The sequence below is a fragment of the Lagopus leucura genome, unplaced genomic scaffold (assembly GCF_019238085.1).
Source record: "Lagopus leucura isolate 7727_CA_CO unplaced genomic scaffold, USGS_WTPT01 Super-Scaffold_100009, whole genome shotgun sequence".
NCBI lineage: Eukaryota > Metazoa > Chordata > Aves > Galliformes > Phasianidae > Lagopus > Lagopus leucura.
Window position 1 is genome coordinate 7,085,382 of NW_024962266.1, and position 20,191 is coordinate 7,105,572.

Genomic DNA, 20,191 nt, shown 5'->3' on the forward strand with positions numbered 1-20,191 from the left:
TGTGTGTGTGTAAAGCCAAACCTTCTGTTTCTGGTCTTAGCTCCTTTCAAGCAGTAGGTACACTGTTGCTCTATCACTTATTCCTTTCAGTAATTCTTCATTTACTTTCAAACTTGGTAGAGAAATTTAGAAGAGTCTGGAGGATTCTTAAGAATCTCTTTTTTCTCATGAATCAGTTTTTCTTTGACATTCATCTATATTTTAGCGGACAGTTTATTCACAGCAATAATAAATAGGGAAGTTTTAAATGTTTTATTACTTTTAGAAATTGGATAACTCTTACGCATATCCCTCTTCTGAATGTAATTCAGCATTATTTAGCAAAAGAAGTCAGACAAAATGCAATGTGTGCTCTGCGTGGTTGTAGCTTAGAGATTGTTTAAACTAGGAGAATAGTCTTTGTAACAGCACTTCATTCCAAAAGATGGATTTTTGAGGTGACTTTGAAGGAAACTCTAGGGATTGAAATGAGTATTTTCTGCTCTGCATGTGGGATAAATAGTCGTTTAATGGATGTCAACAAATTTGCAATTAATATTCCAGTACAGTGATTGTTCTTTAATTGATGAATACTGATCTTAAGCCTCAAGGTGCACTTTGAAGTCATAGCCCATTGACTAGCAGAGAGAAAACAACCAGCTGTCTGATTTTTTTTTTTCCTTTTGTTTTGATCTTATTTTTAAGAATATAATTATGAAATAATATATATATAATTTCAAACATTTTAATCAAATAGCCTTCATGTTCACATATAGCAGCAAAGTCCAAAAGCAACATTTTTACTTGAAGTTCCATTGTGGCAGATTTTCAGAAAACACTTGTGAACTGATAGTTTATCTTAGGGTGCATAATTCATAAACAAGTGGGCATCTGTGAAAACATCCACAGATTCTAATAGAGAAGGCCTACCATGGTGATAGAATAGATGATGAAATTTTACATTAATTCATGAAGATGTTTCAGTCAAAAGCAAAGCAAGAAGTAAGTAAAATCCACGTGTGAAGGAAACTGTTTTACTCTTAAGAAATAGATTATTGTTTCCTCTTCTACATCACTTCCAGCTTTACGAAAACTTTACATTTTCTGCAAGAAATAAGGATACAAAAACTTCAAAGTGACATAAATTCCACACCTTGCTTTCGCTGACACCATTGTTACGCAAAGAAAATACACTCAGTTCATAGAAGATTTGAAGCTATTGCATCATTAACAAAAAGTAAAGAAGAATAGGTTTGTACAATTTTTTTTAAACATTTTTTACTGTTACGTTTTTAATTATATTTTAATTTAAATAAGTAAAGGTCAAGAAACAAAATAGCAAATAAAAAGTCAAATTTTCCCAAAAGTAAACCTCCCTCCTGCTGTGGGTGAAAGAAAATGGCTGTTGTCTCATAGCTTATAAAGAAAGTCTTCAGAAACCTAACTCTGCACGGAACAGAAAACACAAAAGTATAACAATTCATTTAACTGAATAGCGAAAGATGATCAGAGTTTCTTGACAGCTGAAAACATTGAAATCATTAATAGAATTCTCATGTAGCCTTAAAATTAAGTAAAACATCTTAAATATTTGGGAGGGGTTCTGTACAGTTTACTGACTATGAATATTGGTTAAACCAAGTTTTCATTCTGATAGCTAAACTTTATGACATACGTTAATTGGATTAAGTTGACAAGCAATTAAAATGAGCCTCCAATAGCCTCTAGGCTGCCTGCTGACTGCTGTACATGCCCTTAAGTACCTGTTCCAAAATTAGAAAATGCAGTTTCTGAAGGAGTTCAATAATTTAGGACACAAGTGAAAAGTAACTTCAAAACAAGATTTCCCTCTCATTTTATCTGAAGTGTGGACTGTGGGACATGGAGTACTATCAGGGTTAAATTTTGAGAACAAATTGAGGCAAATTGAATTTTAGTATTGTTCCTAGTCTAATTTAAGACCGTTTTCAGACAACTTGTACTCACATATGGGACTAGTTTTCCTTAATGATCTAGTTCACATTCAGTGTGCTGGGAGTCTTGTTTGGTGTTGAATTGTAAATACTTGACAATCTGGTAAAAATAATGGATGCCTTTTGTGTTCTGGCTTTGTGTAGAAATGACAAATTAATTTAAGTCTCAGTTTAGGACCCAAATTTCATAAGTGCTTCTCTCCAGTGAGTGAGAGTAGTCCCTTGTTTTATAGAGCTAATTCTCCTAACATTTACCCAACTTGATGAGCAGCTTTTCTTTTTTTAGCGTTTACTTTGCTGGTTTAAACAAGTAAAGCCCTCTCTCATAAGAATCTTCCTGCCTGTCCCATGTTCCTGTGTGAATTCATAATCTTTGACAGTGGTAATAAAAAAGAGGTGTGAGTCCCCAAATGAAGTGTCATCTGAGATTTTTAAAAAAGGGTATTTTCTATGTATCTCTGTATTCATTGTCTGAAAGAAGTGATAGAGACTGCATTGACACTGTCATCTTGTCAGAGAAAGAATGTCTTTGCCTTCCTCAGTGTTTCCTACCAAGGTTGTTAACTTCCTGTAGGCATTTTTGTTGTTCCAAGGATATGGTCTTGCACTTTGCACTAATTTAGTTCCATTTCTAACATTTTCTCAGTCATCCAAGTAAAAATATCCTGATTCATTAAACCCTCCTATGTCTCAGTCAGCAAATCTTATAAGCAAAAGTTTTGTTACCTTTATCGCTGAAAGTATTTAATAAATGATTGAGTAATTTACTTAGAAATGTCCCCCTCTGTCCCAGTGTCGTGACCCTTCAGAAGCTTCTTAATTATCTCTTCTTCAGAATGTGTTTTAGGCTGGTTTAAAAGGCCTATGTAAACTTGAACTATAGTAATTATGCACTCTTGACAGCCAGGCGGAAGTCTAGTTAGTCAAACTGAAATGGCATCTGTCTTTGGAAACTGATTTTTTGGTTTATATCATTTGTGCTTCAGCTCTCTCTAATCAGCCTCTTTTTTTTTTTCCTGTTATTTTACTTATTGTTTATGGCCTAGCTGAACCTGAAGATTAACTACATCACCTGTTCTTAAAATGACATATTTCCTGTTTTCTACCAATATGGTACCAGTGTCAACTGGAAAATTTTGTTAGTTTGAGATTATACTTACTGTATGATTAAATATGCTGAATTATTTTGTACTTTTTACCTTTTTTTTTTTTTTTTTTTTTTTCCCTCTTTGTGCTTAACCCTTCTATCTTGAAAACTGAGACTTGAATTACTCGGTTTTAGGGCAAATCTAAATTGCTTTTTTTTTATTTCTAACTCATCCTCTTTTCTTAGTTTCTAGCTGTTCATTTCTCTGTTTCTGTATAAAACTGAAGAAGATATTTCTATTAGCATTTTTTCTAATACGGTAGGACTCATCTAGATTTTTTTTATCTCTGTCTTCTGATTTTAAGATGTCCTTCTTTGTTGCTGATTGGTACTTTTCTAGCACTCATGTTAAGATTTTATATTCTCGTTTATACTATTTCTTTGTATTTATTTAGATTTCTTTCCAGTTTGCTTGGTGCTTCCAGCTGTTAAAGAATCCTTTCCTAAACTAGTAGCTGATAGAGTATTTTTTTTTCTGTAATGTATCAGTAGATAATAAGCAAAATCATTTTTTTCTATTCCTACATATTTTCATGCTGGAAATGTATACATTGATATACAACTCACTGATTCTTTTTATTTTTTTTTTCAAGCCAGTGATGAAGTTTCTTGCTGTGCTTTAGTGTATCATACAATGCCAAAGGTAAAAGTTCTCATTTAATCTTATTACTAGTGCTAGGGGATTAATGTCAGGTGGCACTTGTGGTGACAGTGAAAAGATTAAAAAATAATTCCATTAAACCTGTCTACTGCATTTGATATTTGAACCATTAATAAGAGGGATTATCTTCTTTGTAGACTGTGGTAAAAATAAGCTCAGTATAATTGTCTTATGAACCAAAAGCCTACTTCTAATACGTAAAAGATTCTATTTCATAAAGATCTCTGATTAAGATGCTCATTGAGAGTTTAGTCACATTAAGCTAACGGGAAAGATCAGCATAATAGTTTCTTCATTCTCTAATGGTGAACATCATGAATTTTCTGAAAGCGCCTAGACATAATTAAAACGTACTCCATCTTAAATTTCTGTGTTTCCATAGGGAAATAAATAGCACAACTTTTGAAGAAGTTGTCACTGTAACTACTGAATCTCAGTTATTCAAAAAGCACTACGTAAGAGAAATACAGTAAGCATATGGATGACAATGATCTCAGTTTGAATGTTCAAAGTGACGTTTACAGGGTCTTTAGCAAATTTTCTTAAATTTTGAAATAGATTAGGAGGCAAAGTCATCTTATAAATTATCTATTGTTTCAGAGAGAGAAGGAGTAAATTCCCAGTATTTTACAATTGGAGAACAATTTCTTTACTAGGAGAGTGGTTAGGCCCTGGAACGGGCTGCCCAGGGAGGTTGTGGATGCCCCGTCCTTGGACGTGTTCAAGGCCAGTTTGGACGGGGTCCTGGGCAACCTGATCTAAATGTGGATGTTTGGTGGCCCTTCCAGGCAGGGGGGTTGGAACTACATGATCCTTGAGGTCCCTTCCAACCTGAGTGATTCTGTGATTCTGTGAGAACACCACTGAGGATCTGAGGTCACGGCTGTTCATGTGTGAAATAGGTGAGTAGAGCAGTAAGAGAACTTGCTGATACAGAAAAGTTAAAACCAATAGCACTACCACAAGCTGCAGAATGATCTTGGGTGCTGAGAAGCTAAGCCAGTAGTATGGCAGATGAGGATCACCACCAGAGTTGATAAATATCAGACATTAAAAATGCTATAGCATGGTTGCACTGTTGTCATTCCTTGCAGTGGATATAAATTAACACTCAAAAAAGAATATTTGTTAGAAAGCAACACTTCAGTCCTTAGTGGTGATCGGAGACGTTACAAACATTAAAATTACAGAGGTAAAAGTGGAAAATAAAACAAAATGTGTCTTTATGGTGTGATACTTTCAATATAATAATATAATAAATAGAATAATGTAGTAATAATATTATATATGATATAATACAATAATATATAATATAAATTATATAATATAATAAAAATGGAAAAAATGTGGAATGCAAGGAGAACTGGGAAAACAGCATGGCATTTTGTATAGGAAAAGACTGAGCAGAATAGACTTTTCTGATTGGTGAAGTGAATAAAATAAATTTGAGTGACATTATTAAAAAAAAGATCATCCAATATTACTATTATTCAACTTTTTTTTAGGAAAAAAAAAAGGAACTAAGATATTTTCAATTAAACTATGAAACTTTCAGGTAGAAAGTTTAGAAGAAACAAAAAAAAAAAAAAAAAGGAGAAATGGTTTCAAAGCAATTCATTACTTCAAAGAATATTTATGAAGAACTGTCAAGTGCAATGAGGAAGGCTAAATCAAATTTAGGAAATCCCTAAACTATAAACCATCAGATGGAAACTGATGAAATGCATGCATCAAATCATGCTATATGTTTTTGATTTTTTGTTTTTGTATTTTATCTTAGATTTTTGTTTACATATCCATTTCAGACTTTTTCCTTGAGTTTACTTTGATTTCAGACTCTACTTCACTGCACCCTAGAGCAGGACCCAAAATGGTTAAAGGAGCGAGAGTTTGTGTGTGATTTTTTTTATTTTTTATTTTTTTTTTTTTTTTGTAATTGATCACAGTCTATTTTAAATGGACATACACTGTGCCAATATAGCAATGACCAGTGAAATGAAATAAATTCCTTTTGTGAAATGTCTGTGACTCGGTACGCTGACAGAAATCTAGGTTATGAATGATCAACTAATGGACTAGAATGGAAAATATTAAGAAGAGTATTTTATGTTCCCCGATAAAATTCAGCCCGTAAGATGTTTTATAAGCTGGCATTAAGACTTTTTTGGGAGTCTTCATTACTGCAAAAGAATGATTTAAATCACATCACAGTATTAGTCCAGTGCTAATTACTGTTTAGTTCACTGCTTGGGATACACTAATAAATTGACACAGATGTTAGATCTATATGTTTTTATGCTTTCACTGTAGAATAAGTACAATAGAGAATGCATTTCTACACACATTGAAAATCAGCAAAACTTCCAGTGAATAACTTTGTTAACGTTAGATTTGAGGCAGTTTTTGGATAAGCATTTTAGTTAAATTCTCTGTCTCTCTTGCCAGAACATCTGCCACTCAGTCCTCAGTACGTGTTTTTTGTTACTCTGCATTTTACCTTGCATTGCCTAGTGAAGTGTGCATTCCAATGATTTACATCCTGCAGCCCTAATGAGGGGGAATATTACAGACCTTTTGCTGTTGGAGGCTATTTGTTAATCATTGTTAAACAAATATGATTACTTTGCATTCACTTCTTCTTATGTGATGGCCTTCTTGAAATATGCAGCACCCAAGTTTATCCCCAGCAGCATATGAAGAAATGCCTAGAACAGAAAACACCCAAAAAGCCAAAGCATGGGGGGTGCACAGTGGGAAAAGGAGTGCAGTGGGAAGAGCCACTTCAGAAGAGGATGACTGATCTTTGAGAGAGGCTGAGAAGTCTGCAAAGAGCAGGAAGGCAGTATTTGAGTTAGAAGATGCAAGATGTTTTGCTATGACTCTGTTGGATAATAGCTTAAGAAAAAAGCAAGAATATCAACTACAGGTATAATTCTAAAACATGATGGTCTCTGTGAGGAGAAACACCATAGAGTTATTATGTTCTAACCCACTTTATAGTTTTATATTTCAAAGACTCTGTGTAAAATTAATAGCTTGTGTTACTTTTTGAAAACACAGTTAGAGGAAAAGGTATAATGAATAAATTACTGGTTAATTCTGACTCCTGGAATTTGAAAAAGAATTGTATTTATGCTGTATTTTGCCACAGGTTTATGCTGATTTTTTTTTTTTGGGTAGGTGAAAACTGAATGTGAGCTTGTACTGTATGTACTTGGCTGACAACAGAAAAAAAGGACAGAGAAGAAATCAAGAAATGGTCACTCCCAGTTTTTCTAACAGTTTATAAAGATTGCCTTTGATTAAAGATACTCCCTGACCACCTTTATGTAACCTATTCAGAAATGTAAACTGCTCTTAATGTTAGAGAGCAGTTTCAGAATTTTATATCTCTGGTAGCTTCTCATCTAATTCTGTCTTGATGTTTCAGTTGATTTTTCCTTTCCTAGTGATGTAAACCCTGTTATTTACAATTTCTAGCTCTTTCATGCTCACGTTTGCTATTATCTCGCTTCTTCATACAGAAACATATCTATTATCAAAACATCAGTCTTAGATTTACTTAACTCTACAAACCATACTACTCTGATATCATTTGTGAAGTCATAATCCAGTCCTGTGCTCACTGCAATTGCTATTCTGTATATGTATTCTAACTTGAAACAGTATTTTTTGAGCACTGGAGATTCAAATAATATTTCTGACATTCAGATTTAATTTCTGGACAATATCTCACCTATGCCTTATACAAGGGTATTGATCTCCCTTGCCTTCTCCAGAAATACTTTTTCAAATCAATTCAATATCCTTTTCCAAAGCAGATGCTCACTGATGATTCATAGACATGCAGTGACAGAGTAATATCAGTGATTTGCTGCAGATGAGCATTGTTGTTTTTTTTTTTTTTTTTACAGAAATTTTGTCAGTCTCTAAGTGCATAGTATTGCATTCTGTATTAATGACATTTTATTCCATTTTCTATATTCCATATATATTTGAGTTCCCCTTGTTTTTCTGATCCTCTATATTGATAATGCCTAAAAAGTCCAACCACCTTTTTTGGTATTATTATTAGTGTAAATATTAAAAAAATTAGGTCTATGCTGATTCCTGAATAATCTATTTACTGAGTCTTGCATGCTCATAGTTGACTTTTCAGTATAATTTTTTGCTGTTTTCCATTTAACTATTTTGTTAAGTAGAGTGCTTAACTTACTTAAAGTTAAGTATATGCTTAACTTTATGCACTGAGCTTTATGACTGATGTCAAATTGAACTTAAATGTACACTTTGTTGGTTTTTCACTAGAATTGTGCTAGAACTTAACATCTACTCTTAGTACGTATTTCCAATGTTTCCAATAGTATGGATGATTCTGAATTTTCTTCTAATGCTTCTTATTCGCTGGAATAAGAGAGGAAGCTAAGGGGAATTATGGCACAGGTATGGAAATACAGACATTAGCAATCACACACATCTGAGTTTCATGCTCAAACAGCTGAAACTCCAAATTGTCTGCTACTTCAGTTACTCCACCTGCATATTTCAGTCATATTTACAGAAAATTCATTTCTGAACTCTGCCAGCCAGATTATTAAGTGATCATGTTTCCACAACACTAATACCAGTTTATTTTCTAGATGTAGTTCCATATTGATTAGACTGCAAGAGCAGTTAGTTTTTTCATTAAATATAATGGAAGGAAGTTATGTATAGAAATATTATATGCTAAGTCAAATCTTAAACCTTTTCTTTGTTTTAAAATCCATTGAGCATTCAGGTTTTACTTGTCCGTTCCATAAATATCTGACTGTTGTGCATTGCTATGTTACATGTAATTAAAAATAGCTAATACAAGTCACTATAATTATAGTACACAGAGAAGACAGCAGGCCAACAAGTATTAAGCTTTTCTTAAGATGTGGTAACAAATGTTGATCTAATTCTAGCCAGAAATCTGTGTGTACACTAGGCAACGTGTGCATATGGAGTCACAGTGGACTGCTGTTTGATTTGCTTGTATAAAGGTTAACTGAACTTATGCTGTGCTCTTGCTCCAAGAGTTTGGAAATAAAAAAAAAAAACTTTACACATTGCACAGAGATATACTGTTAAGAATGTAACAGTCCAAATAGCATCCACACTTTTAGCTCCTTTAAGCCGATATCCCACATATGCTAAATTAGGAAGCGGAACAAGTGAGGCGATACCATGAAATACCGAGGAGACATGATCCTTTCCCAAATATTGTCATCAGATTGTGTCATTTTCAGGATAGTTTTCCTAATGAAGCAATTATCAATTTATAGTCATCTTGCTAAGTGGAAGCTGTAGCCTGGTCTGAATTATGCTGGCAGCACACGACACTCTAGTTCTCTAATGTAGTTTCCTGTGACAACTTCTCTTGAAATTTGGGAACTGACATTCCAAAATAGGCTTATCTCCAATTATCTCCAATATACAATGAGACTAAAAATAGTTTCAAAAGAAATACAGCGTTGATTCTCACAATCCTGTTTGTGTCAAGCTTCTTCAAAGATTAATGTTGACCACTACTGACTATTTTGTTAAGAAAGATCTGCAGGAAATAAAAATCAAGGAAAGGCACAAGAGACTCAAGCAGTGTGGGAAAGTAACTTCATAATTCTATTCATAAATTCTGGAAGCCTCATATTGTGAAGTGGGAGCCAAGGTTTTATAGATAGACTTGATTCAAGTTCTCATATCTTCAAGTTAGAAGATATAACAAAAATTCATTTTCGCTTTTCCTGCCAAAAGCCTGAACCTGTTTCATTTTCTTTTAGTGTAAATGAATGGTTTCCATTTTAGTAACAAAATTCCATAAGGATAAGTATGAAATTCTAAAAAGGCTCTAGATCTTAAGAATTTTAAGTTTGTAGCGAGATGGACAAAGAGCTTTGCCTTCTGAAAGCACTGGCTACTCTACAGTCTTCCTGGCTTGGATATCACTTCTGTGTACTGACACACTTTTATAATTATGATTGAATATTTATCAGACACAGCAGTCTAGACTTTTCCTCTGATTTTTAAAGACAGAAAAATAAGATTTCATTTTCATAGCCAAGATGTTCAGCTTTTCCAGAGTCATTCTACAATTTTCCTAGTCTGAGGAAGAATGACCACACCATTAAATTAAATTCATGTAGTCATTTCATGGTTACTGTCACTTCCTGTTCTTACCTGAGCTTTGTTGAAGTCAGCTTGAATATGCATTGAAGGAGCAATTATTTTAAAATTAGGCATTTTGAAATTGAAAATCAATTTTTAATTCACCTCTAAGACTGTCTTGCTTTTCTTAGGTAAAGTAGCAGTTTCCAGGTTTTCTTCAGCTGGAATTCTTTTTTTCACACCTAGATTTTGAGACTTCCTTTTTTCCCTTAATGGCACAAATAACCTTGTTTGTTAAATGCCAGTAGCCAAGATCAAGGCTACTTAAGATTTGATATTCAGATGTTGATGTACTCCTTGCACAAGTCAATGAACTTATCCTGTCAATGTTACTTAAAAGAAAGTAAGCATGCTTCCAGTTCTTGGAGATGAAAAAATTGAGACAATCACAAGGTAGATGAAGCTGGGAAGAACCAAGTCCAAGACAAATGGTTCGGGTCTTATACTGGAATGTCTGAAAGTATGTTTCCCATGCTTTCGTCTGTTACTTGTATTTTAACGTGAATGAGTTTTAATATTTTGATTGATATTGGATCTCTAAGTTAGGAGACTTTAAAACTAGGTAGGAAAAATTATACTGTCATGAATAATTAATGAAATATGACAAGGAAGTGCATTATCTCATAAGCTAATGAAATTACACGGAACTTCGCAGGCAGCATTACATTGTTTTAATAAATTTAACCTGATTCATATATGTAAAGAAACCTAAATATCTTTTCATGACTCTACTGTACCATTTATTCCTGTACTGATACAAGAGTGTCAACTGAGAATATTTATTTACACTTTTAGTGTAACTTAACTTTTAACCATCCTGATTGAAGAATGGGTACTCTCTTAGAGACTTACTGACTCAGAAAAATTAATCCTGATTTTGCAATGTTATTTCTAAAGGAAAGTATGGGAACTGATGTGTCATGGCCTGAAGCACTGATTGAGCACCTGGGAAAAGAACCTGGTCAGCCCCGGGAGTACAGGTGAAGGCAATTCAGCTGTGAGACAGGAAGGGGGAAACCTAGCTACACCTCTCTTAGACCTCCTTTTGAGGGCTGACTACCACTGGGGAAGGATGTCTTTCTGGAGATCCCTTCTTGGTGAAGCTTTCCTCTGAGAATCTGGAATTTTCTGATACAGATGCAGATTTTCTGATACAGAGCAATCTTCCCCTACTTTATAGCACATTTCTATTGTGCATGTCCTCTGCCATCACACCTTTGTTGTGACACCTTTCCCAGTGCGCTGATCTGTCAAATAGCTGCAAGGAAGTTCGGGTATTTTTCTCATTTTGATTTTAAAGGTACTAATTTCTGTTAGAGACATCTTTTTGTTGGAAATTCTGAATTAATAGTATAGAACCAATGAAGGAATGACATTATGGTTTGTCAAGTGGTGATATGGGAGGTGAATCGTAACAAATTTTGAGATTAATTCTGATTTTTCAGTTTTGCAGCTTATGCAAATAATATTTGCACAATATTTTTGTATAGGAAACCAAAGCTGCTCTGATCCTTTTATTCCTTCCTCCTATTGCGTTCTTTAGCTGTGTCAAAAAAATAACTCCAAGAACAAAATCATTCCCCTTTTAAAATTTGTGTCAAGGTGTCTTGAAAATGCTTTTAACTTTGTTATTAAGTTTGTACGTACAAAATACAGCTTACACTATGAAAATTGCCCTGCCTTTCTAGGCCTTAATTGTTTAATGTTGGCAATATCCTTTCTTTTAGTTATGAATTTGAAGAAGTATTAATGCATTTAAATCCAGTATTGGAAATTTAATTTCAACATTAAATTTTCATATTTGAATGTCACCGCATATAAGTGTAGACTTTAGCTCAAGTTATTATAACATTTCAGCACAATTGAAAAGTTTTTATAATTGGAATGAGAAAATTGCTTGCACTGTTATATCACATAGCTTTATGATCAATTTGTGTAAAATATAGCAAGATCTTTACACTGAATGTTGTTCTTGGATCTGACTTTTTTTTTACAGTGTTGTAGAAAGATGAACACTATTTTTCTAATATATTTCTAAATTTTTCTAGTTTTTTTCTTTTCTAAAGCTAATATGTGACTATGGGATGTATTTATTCCATTAAGAGGAAAACCTTGTAATGGTTAAACAAACAATCCAATCTGCCAGTTTGCATGTACAAATCTCTATTTTGCTGAAGTATATCTCAATTTTAGCTTGCTTGCAAATCTTCAGTAATTTTAGTAGGCTCAGAGGGAATTTCAGGTGGTAGCTTGTTTTTCTTGGATTTGTTGTTTCTAGTGTATTCAAGCATTGCTGTGCTGCTTCAGTTTTCCCCTGTGAAAGAGCGTCTTCCTAAATATGAATATTCTGATTATATTATAAATCTTATGATGTTTTTTTTTTTTCCTTTGGTAGCATCAGTGTTGCTTATATCCATGTTTCTTGTGTCTTGCGCAAAGAAAAAGTGGAAGGCAAAATGGGTGTTTCAGGATACCTGTAGAATAGAAGGCCTTGGCTTGAAACACTTGTACTTTCAAAGCACAGGATGCAGTCAAGTGATGACATTCAGTGTATATTCTGGCTATTGTCTTCACAGAGAGGATGAGAAATCATTTGCTCCGAATTGCTCAGGTAATCCTTTGTGGGCTCAGACATGGGCGTGTAGAGTTTATTGTGCAATTTACAAAATGGTAAGGTGACTGCAGATGCAAACCTCTCTTGATGGCTCCCTCAGAGACTTGTTTTAAGTGCTTGAGGCAGGAAGGGGAGAGGGGAAAAAAAAAGTTATGCGAAGCATCACTAGATTTTTATTTATTTACTTGCTGTTGCTTAGAGTCAAGCAGGAGGCAGCTTGACAAAAATATAAAGCTGAAAGTTTAAGCAAAATATGCAGTATTTTTGCAGGAAAGGAAGGGAAATAGAAAATAAAATTAGACACCAGGGCCTGCTCAAGCACATTGGGACCCACTTGGGTCCCTGGTCCTGGCCATCCTGGCTTTGCCTCTCTCAGTGGCTAAGAGACAGGGGTGGTGGGGCTCACTGCTGCCTTGTCCCTGGTTGTGAAGCTGCCATCAGCATGGCACAGCAACACTGATGAAATGTTTCCCTGTGCTGTGACAGGGCGCATAGCAAGTGAGACAGGGGTGAGCTGAAAGACCAGGTTACAGATTAGGAAGCCAGGCCCTGGGGAGTCATGCTATGTTGCTGCAGGCTAGATGAGATTTTGTTGCAGCGTACTCCATAACTGTGATACTACTTGGGCTGAAAAGCTGTTTTAATTTGATCTGCAGGATTAATTCCCTGGAAGAGACACCCTAGCCAGCACAAGTGTTAGGCAACACTCTCCATCTGTAACCCAATATGTTCTCTAGTAACCAGGGTTAGAGATGCTTCATGACAGGCTACATTTGTCCATAAGTACGAGTGGTCAGACAAAAGCAATTTCTATTGCTCTGTCCTTGCAGTTTTGGCATGCCCCAGTGTTTCACTAGGGAAGAAGTACCATTTGTGCCTCCAACAGAAGCTCCTTACCAAGGTCAGGAAAGAGTCGGAGGTGCCTGGTTATGAGAGAAGGAGGCAATTGGCAATCTACTGAAGGCAGAAATAACAAGGAGAATCTCCTTGGAAAGCAGCAGCAGTACTGTGCCTAAGTCTCCAGGTGTGTGTGTATGTGCAGGTGGGGGTCGCTTCTTTTAGGAACTGCGTTGAAAGTGCCAAAATTTTGGAAGGTACTGCTTTGCAAATATAAAGCCAGCAGATATACCTAAGATTTTTTTTTTATTTCTCTACATTTAGTATTTCTAAATGTTCTCTATTGGAAGCATCCTTTGGTTTTCTCTGTGTTAATCCCCAGGAGAATATGGGGCAATCAGAGCTCTGAGTGATTAGGGGTTCTGCATTTATTATTGTTCCAAGTGTAGCCTCTTAGCTCAGATAGTATCTGTAGCACTGGCAGAGGAGAAGAAGTGTGAAAATCTGTGCACCTCATCTGTAAAGGCATTGAAAGTGTTTATGTTTGATTCTTTTTCCATTTTCTTTTTCCCCCAAATCAGCTTAGGTTTATTTTCCATATACCTTTCTCTTTTTCCTTTGTGTTGGACTGTGTTGCATTGATTATTCTCATTGCTAGTTTTATTCTCTATGGAAATGAAACCTGTTCTAGACCTCAATTATTTTTTCATTTGATTTTTGCCTAGTTTTATTAATGGTTTTATAGAGGAAGATCCAACTCATTTCATTGTATTCCTCTGGAAATCCAGCTGCAATCTTTCTTTTTTTGCTCCCCCAGATCTTAAACTGTGCTATGGTCACGTGACTTCTACTTCTCTCTCAACTGGATACGCTGAGTGGCAAAACAAATTTCCTGGAAGTAATCGAGTCAAAAGCATGCATAGTGATTTCAAGAAATTGGTGAGTAGAAACTTTACTGTTTTGTTGGGTTTTCTTGTTTGTTTGTTTTTTAGTACTGTGAAGCCAGGTATTCTTTATTGGCAGCACTGGGGTAGCATCGAGGTAACTCTCCAAGAATGCTCGTCGATCCAGTTGGTCGTTTGTAAATAGGTTATATTTTCACATGTACTGCATATTTGTTACATTCCCAAATTCATTATCCTATCCACACCCCTTGATTGCCCACCAGACGTAGCCTTATTCTGCAATTCTCAATGTCATCTAGCCTTCTAGCCTCGTGATGGTCCACTGTTGGTTCATTGTTAGTCCTTGGGGGGTTGTTTATTTCTTCCCAACCCTTCTTTTGTCTGAAAGATTGCCGTGGAAGGCAAGTATGAACAAGAAGGCTCTGCACAAGAGATAAAGAAAACAAAAGGGAGCATCTTGATTCTGACTGTAGGCATTCTGTTATTTCTTTTGCCTTGTTTAAGCAGACTAGCCTTACGTCTCCTCATCTGCAGTACTACATCACAATTATCATCTGCAATATCTAAAGACCACTATATTGTTGTAACAGAATATTTTGTGTAATTACTTCTTCAAATCAGTAGGTAATCATGAGGAGCCCCTTTCTTGTAAATTAGGTTATCATGAACAGAATAATTTGTGCCGCTTTATCTCTGCTTATGAAAAAATTGCAAGGGAGCTTTGCTGCTTTTTTCATGTTTTATTCTCTTAATTCAATGCCATGTTTTTTCATTTGTATTGAAATTGGGCATAGGAGGAAAACTTAGTTGCTCTCTTTCTGCAAGTCTAGTTAAAGCCAAAGAAGACAAAGAACATGAAATGTGAGAGAGGTTTTTTTTGTTTAAAATCAACAACTTTTTTCATGTTTGCAATGTGCAACGCAAAGTAATACAGTAGTGACTGCAGATTTTGCTAGAATAGGACAGAAGATTCAAGTGTGAAACAAGTTTTCTGGAATCTAGGTGCACCTTACTGTAATAGGGGTAGACATCACAACATGAGTTACTCTGGAGAGAATGTGTACTGCTTTCTGTTTTGATGGGTCAAATTAGTAGTAGACTGAGAGCATTTCATGTGCATTGAGCCAAGTAATGTGTTGTAAATGGGCATCATGCTTTGCAAGCTAATTCAGTTCTATAGTTAGATAATGAGAAACAGATGTGTTCCACCTGCATCTGGCTTGGGTGTAGTGTCATGTATACATTTTAAAAACTCTTTTTTTTTTTTAGCTGCTCCAATGCAAACGGATTTAGTCCACTAAAGTTATTGTAGCTATATAGAATCTCACATTTTGAAGTGCAGCTGTGAAGCTCTAGACACTTTTCATTGAAATTCTGACCTCTGTTTCTAGAATCCACTTACTTTATGTAACATATCAAAGTGGTGGGTAAGTCTATTAGAGGCAACATGCTTATTAAAGGTCCTCTGAAAAATTTCTCTTTAGATAGTTTCTGATAAAATTAGATATGACAGGTCAAAAATATTGCTTTCAAACTCAGAGTCAGTGCAGTGATAGTGCCAGTCTTTTATGAATATTCAGATGTTAGTGCTATCACGTCAGTCAGAGAAAATTGTAGATATTGCTTAACAATTATAGGTTATAATATTTTGAATTTATTTGTAAATTTTCTGTGCAATTTAATGTCAGCTGCTCCAAGTAACTGAATTCATTTTTCACGTAGCAAAAGCTGAATGCAGATGTGTAAGAAGCTTTTAGTGATTCGCTAGCTGCTGAAGTTGATCGTCAGCTATGAAAATAGCCTGAAATGAACTAGCAGCACTGTTATGGGCAATCCTTAGCATGTTGTCTTCCAAGACTGCTCAGCGTCTTCTGCAATGTAGTTTTAGTTGACAAATCACAGTTGTATTGCACATGGATACTTTGGGAAAATGGGGAGCTTAAGCTCTGCTCTTACATTTGACAGTGTTTCTTCATCTCCTAAGACACCAGTCTTTTTCCACCACTTTGAAGCAGTTATCTGCCTTGTCCTTTGAAATATATTGTACAGAAAATGCTACCTACTGCTGGGTTACAGAAGATCTCAGCCTTGTCTCTTGGATTGCATTACTTAAAGTTAGCTTAGATTCAGTAAATGTAAGAAAATATGTGGCCTAATTTTCAAAAACAGGCTCTTTGGTCTTGATTTAGTATCAAAGTGTATGTTACAATTCTTACAAGATAGTACACCATGTAAGCTTTTATTTTTTTCCACTGGTGCAGTAGAAGAGGGAAAGAACTGTTGGGCTCAATTTAGGACTCTGTCCGTGAGTATGATGATAACTATTGAATTCTTGTCATAATAAACCTTCAGTTTGCTGTTTAAATGAACTGTGAGATCTTTTGAAAATTTGACTGCAGATGCTGACGTTATCTTTAAATTTATAACAATTTCATTAAATTTCCTTCTGATAGCTTCCATATGTAGTCAATGGTGAATAATTGACTTATGATAGAATTCACAATGAATTCTTTAACTGATAAGAAGGATGAAAGATTGAAGTAGTAAGTTGAAGAGCTTTGCAGAGAGCAGAAGCCTGTCATTTCACAAGTAGGTGACTGGATACAGGGCAGTTTTCCTGGCAATATTTATCTTCAGTGAGAGAAGAGAAATTTGGTTCAATAGTGCACTGAAATGATTGGAAAGCTTCCAAAGCACTGTAAGTCATTGGCTTACAACTTCTTCATCTCAATATAATATTGAAAGTGAAATCAGTCACATACTAGGAATCAGTTATGAGTTTGATGTTTTCTTTGTTTTTCTCAAGAAACTGAAGTATCAATCTGTCACGCGAGGTTCCTTTATATTATTTGATAGGTTAAATTTTATCATAATTGAAGCTGCAATGGGATATGGGAGTAACAATTGTGCTTATTTTTTATTATTATTTTTTAAAAACTTCTATCTAAATTTCTTGTTTTAGTCTAAATACTTGTTATTTGCGAATGATACAATTTTACTGTGTATTTTGAAGGTTAAGGGTTTCTTTGCAAAAGTACATAGGCATTGCTGCTTATTTTCCTGATTATTTGGTGAGAGTTAGGTTCTGTTTTATTGCCCATCCTGAAGTGACTTGCCTTGGAAAGTCTTCAGCAGAGCAATAACGCCTATATCCAGTCTGACCTGTCATCTATTTGTCCACCAAGACTCCCAAGTGAAACTTATTTCTAGGAAACAGTGACAAATGTTATTTTTTGTATAAAAAGCACAACTCATCTGTGCAGGAGAAAGAAGCTGGTAAATTATCTGTATCTGCATTTTGTAAACTGATTGTACTAGTTGAAAGATTTACACTTTAGGAAAAAATGGCAGGTAAATCTAAAACACCCGTGTCCCTTAGAAACAGCAAGTGAATTACAAAATAGTCCTACTGTATATAACTTCCTGCTGTGCACATAAATTCTCATTTCCACTTCCAAAACTCTAATTCTAATTTCCAAAACATTAGCTTAATCTTGTGCAGATCAGATTCAGCCTACAATTTCCATAGTACATGACAAGAAAAAAAAAAAAGCAATCATACAGATCAGTTCTCAAGCTATGTAATTTTCCATTACTTTAGGTAAAATTCCATCAAACTTATTTTGGATTTTTAAGCATCCTTGTGGCTAAGGCTTGTCATCACTGAAGTCCAACAAGATGTGATATAAGATTACTCCTTGAACTATACCAGTTAAGTACACTGCAATGTTTACTTAATATTTGTCCTTGGTTTAGATTATCCACTGGAGATATTGTCTTCTCCAGAGGATTCACTGGCAGACATAAATTAAAAAAATATATATATATATATATATATATATATATATATATTTCTACAGCATATTTTAATAGCATATATGATGGCGAAGCGCAAAGCAACTTTTCATACATAAATGCTTTTTTTTCCCAGAAGAAAAACAAGGACCATATCAAACTTTCCTACTTGAAAAACAGTGACAGGTTCTATAATACAGATAAAATCTTGACACGTTATTACTTACCAAAAGAAAAAGCATTTATGAAATATCGGAGTCTTAAGATCTGTGTAGCCCCAAGTCTAAACCATCTCAGTGTTCTTTTTTATTTCCCAGTGTTTTCACTTGTAGCAGACTGATCCATGGCTCTGAGGAGCTATTTTCTTCCTCTGACTTTTAAGGAACGCTCATCATGTAGTACATGTTTCTGTTCACTGACATACAAGCATCTTTCTCCTTCAGAAGAAAGCTATGTCATTCTAATTATTTTAATTCTCATCTAAACATTAGAGAAATTGTAAAATGTTGCCTTCCAGGTTCTAATACTCTTGAATTAGTGTTTATATTAACTACCATAATAATGACGCTCCTAGGAGATACTTTTTCTTCTATGGATCCTTCACGCAGTATTTGATATCTGGTCTGTGGTACAGGCTATGTACAATGGATTTGGCTGAGATCAGGTTTCTGGGGAAATGCTTCATGGTTTCTCTGTGATTTTATTTAACTGGAGAACGCCTGAAGTGATATTTCCATTGAGATTGCATTATTCATTCACAAATTAATGTATTGCTCTTTGTAAAGAAGTCGGAATCTGGCCTTACTAGAAAGATTTGAAGAGATATCCTTTTCTTGGTTAATTTTAATGGTGGAAGCCTTAGCTTTGTACTGTTAGGTGCGTGGTTCCTACAAGTGACTTTTTAATCAACTCATGCTATGCAAGTTAATGGGAATTATGTCTCCACTGCAGAAGGTCTGTAAGACTTTTTCTGTCTATACTACGTGGAAACACTTATTTGATATAATTTTACAGATTGTTTTAACAGACTTTGAATAGTACTTGGTATATGAATTAAGACTTTCTAAAACAATTTATGTAAAATTCTGCTTTTTCTTCTGCTTTAAGGTTATTTCAAAAAACAAAAATAATCCTTGTCAATACCAGTGCTTTCCTGACGGGTGGCAAGAGGAGATATATTGCAAATGAATAAAGAGACTACTCTTCACTTTTGTTTTAAAAATGTTTTAATCTGTAGTCTGTTTTTCTCCAAACACTTAGAAAGACCAGTTATTTTCATAGGCCAAAAGGCTTTTCTCAGGAGGTCTGATCGGCTACTGTAGTCATTAGTATTTCAATAAGATGATCGTCTACTGAAGAAGCCGAATGTGAAGCAGTCTGCAGTGGAGACAGAATTCCTATTCTGCCACATAGTTAATCGTGGAATCAATAACGTTGGTTGTACAATAAAGAACAAATAATGACTTGAGGTAGTATTACTGTCACTGCTGCCATTCTGGGGAAACCATAGCATTTAGTGTTTAAACTACCAATGTATATCAGTACCCCTGTTCAGACCTTATCTCTGTTACAAATATCCAACTCTGGAAGAGTGGGGAGACTGATGAAGAACCATGAGAATGTACTCCCATGTTACTTCCATGTTTTCTTATTTCTACTCCCTTCCCTGTCTCCATCTCTGATTTATTCTTGGGGGAGAGGAAAAACATCCAAAACAGAAGTTAGATTGACATGATTTTCAGAAGTATTTGATGAACAGGATTTCCTAGTCCATGGTGAACAACTAGTTCCTGAAGTAACATTTGACAGACGTATATAATAAAGACTTCTGTCTAAAGTTAACCAGAATAGCTACAATTACACGCAGGGAAGATTCAAACATTTTATATGCCATTTCTAGGGAGAAATGTGATCTCTTATTTATGGTGATACTTTCCCTATAATTTTTATAAATTCTTCTAGAAGGAAATTCTTTTATATGAAGGAAAATACATATTCATGCCCTAATATTCTAAGTTATGATATAGCAGAGGAATTCTGCAACTACAGAAATCCAGTGACCTAAACTGGGTACTGCACTGGCAAACAGAA

The 20,191-nt window shown here is 34.9% G+C and overlaps 1 long non-coding RNA gene across 1 annotated transcript in view; it reads left to right on the plus strand.

Annotated features, from left to right (window-relative positions):
• LOC122181035 overlaps nucleotides 1-16,048 on the plus strand; it is a 68,803-nt gene extending 52,755 nt beyond the window's left edge. Inside the window, exons 2-3 of the long non-coding RNA XR_006179305.1 lie at nucleotides 14,218-14,339; nucleotides 16,028-16,048. This is a non-coding gene — a long non-coding RNA (uncharacterized LOC122181035). The remainder of the gene's footprint in view (nucleotides 1-14,217; nucleotides 14,340-16,027) is intronic.
• Nucleotides 16,049-20,191: the final 4,143 nt, after the last annotated feature.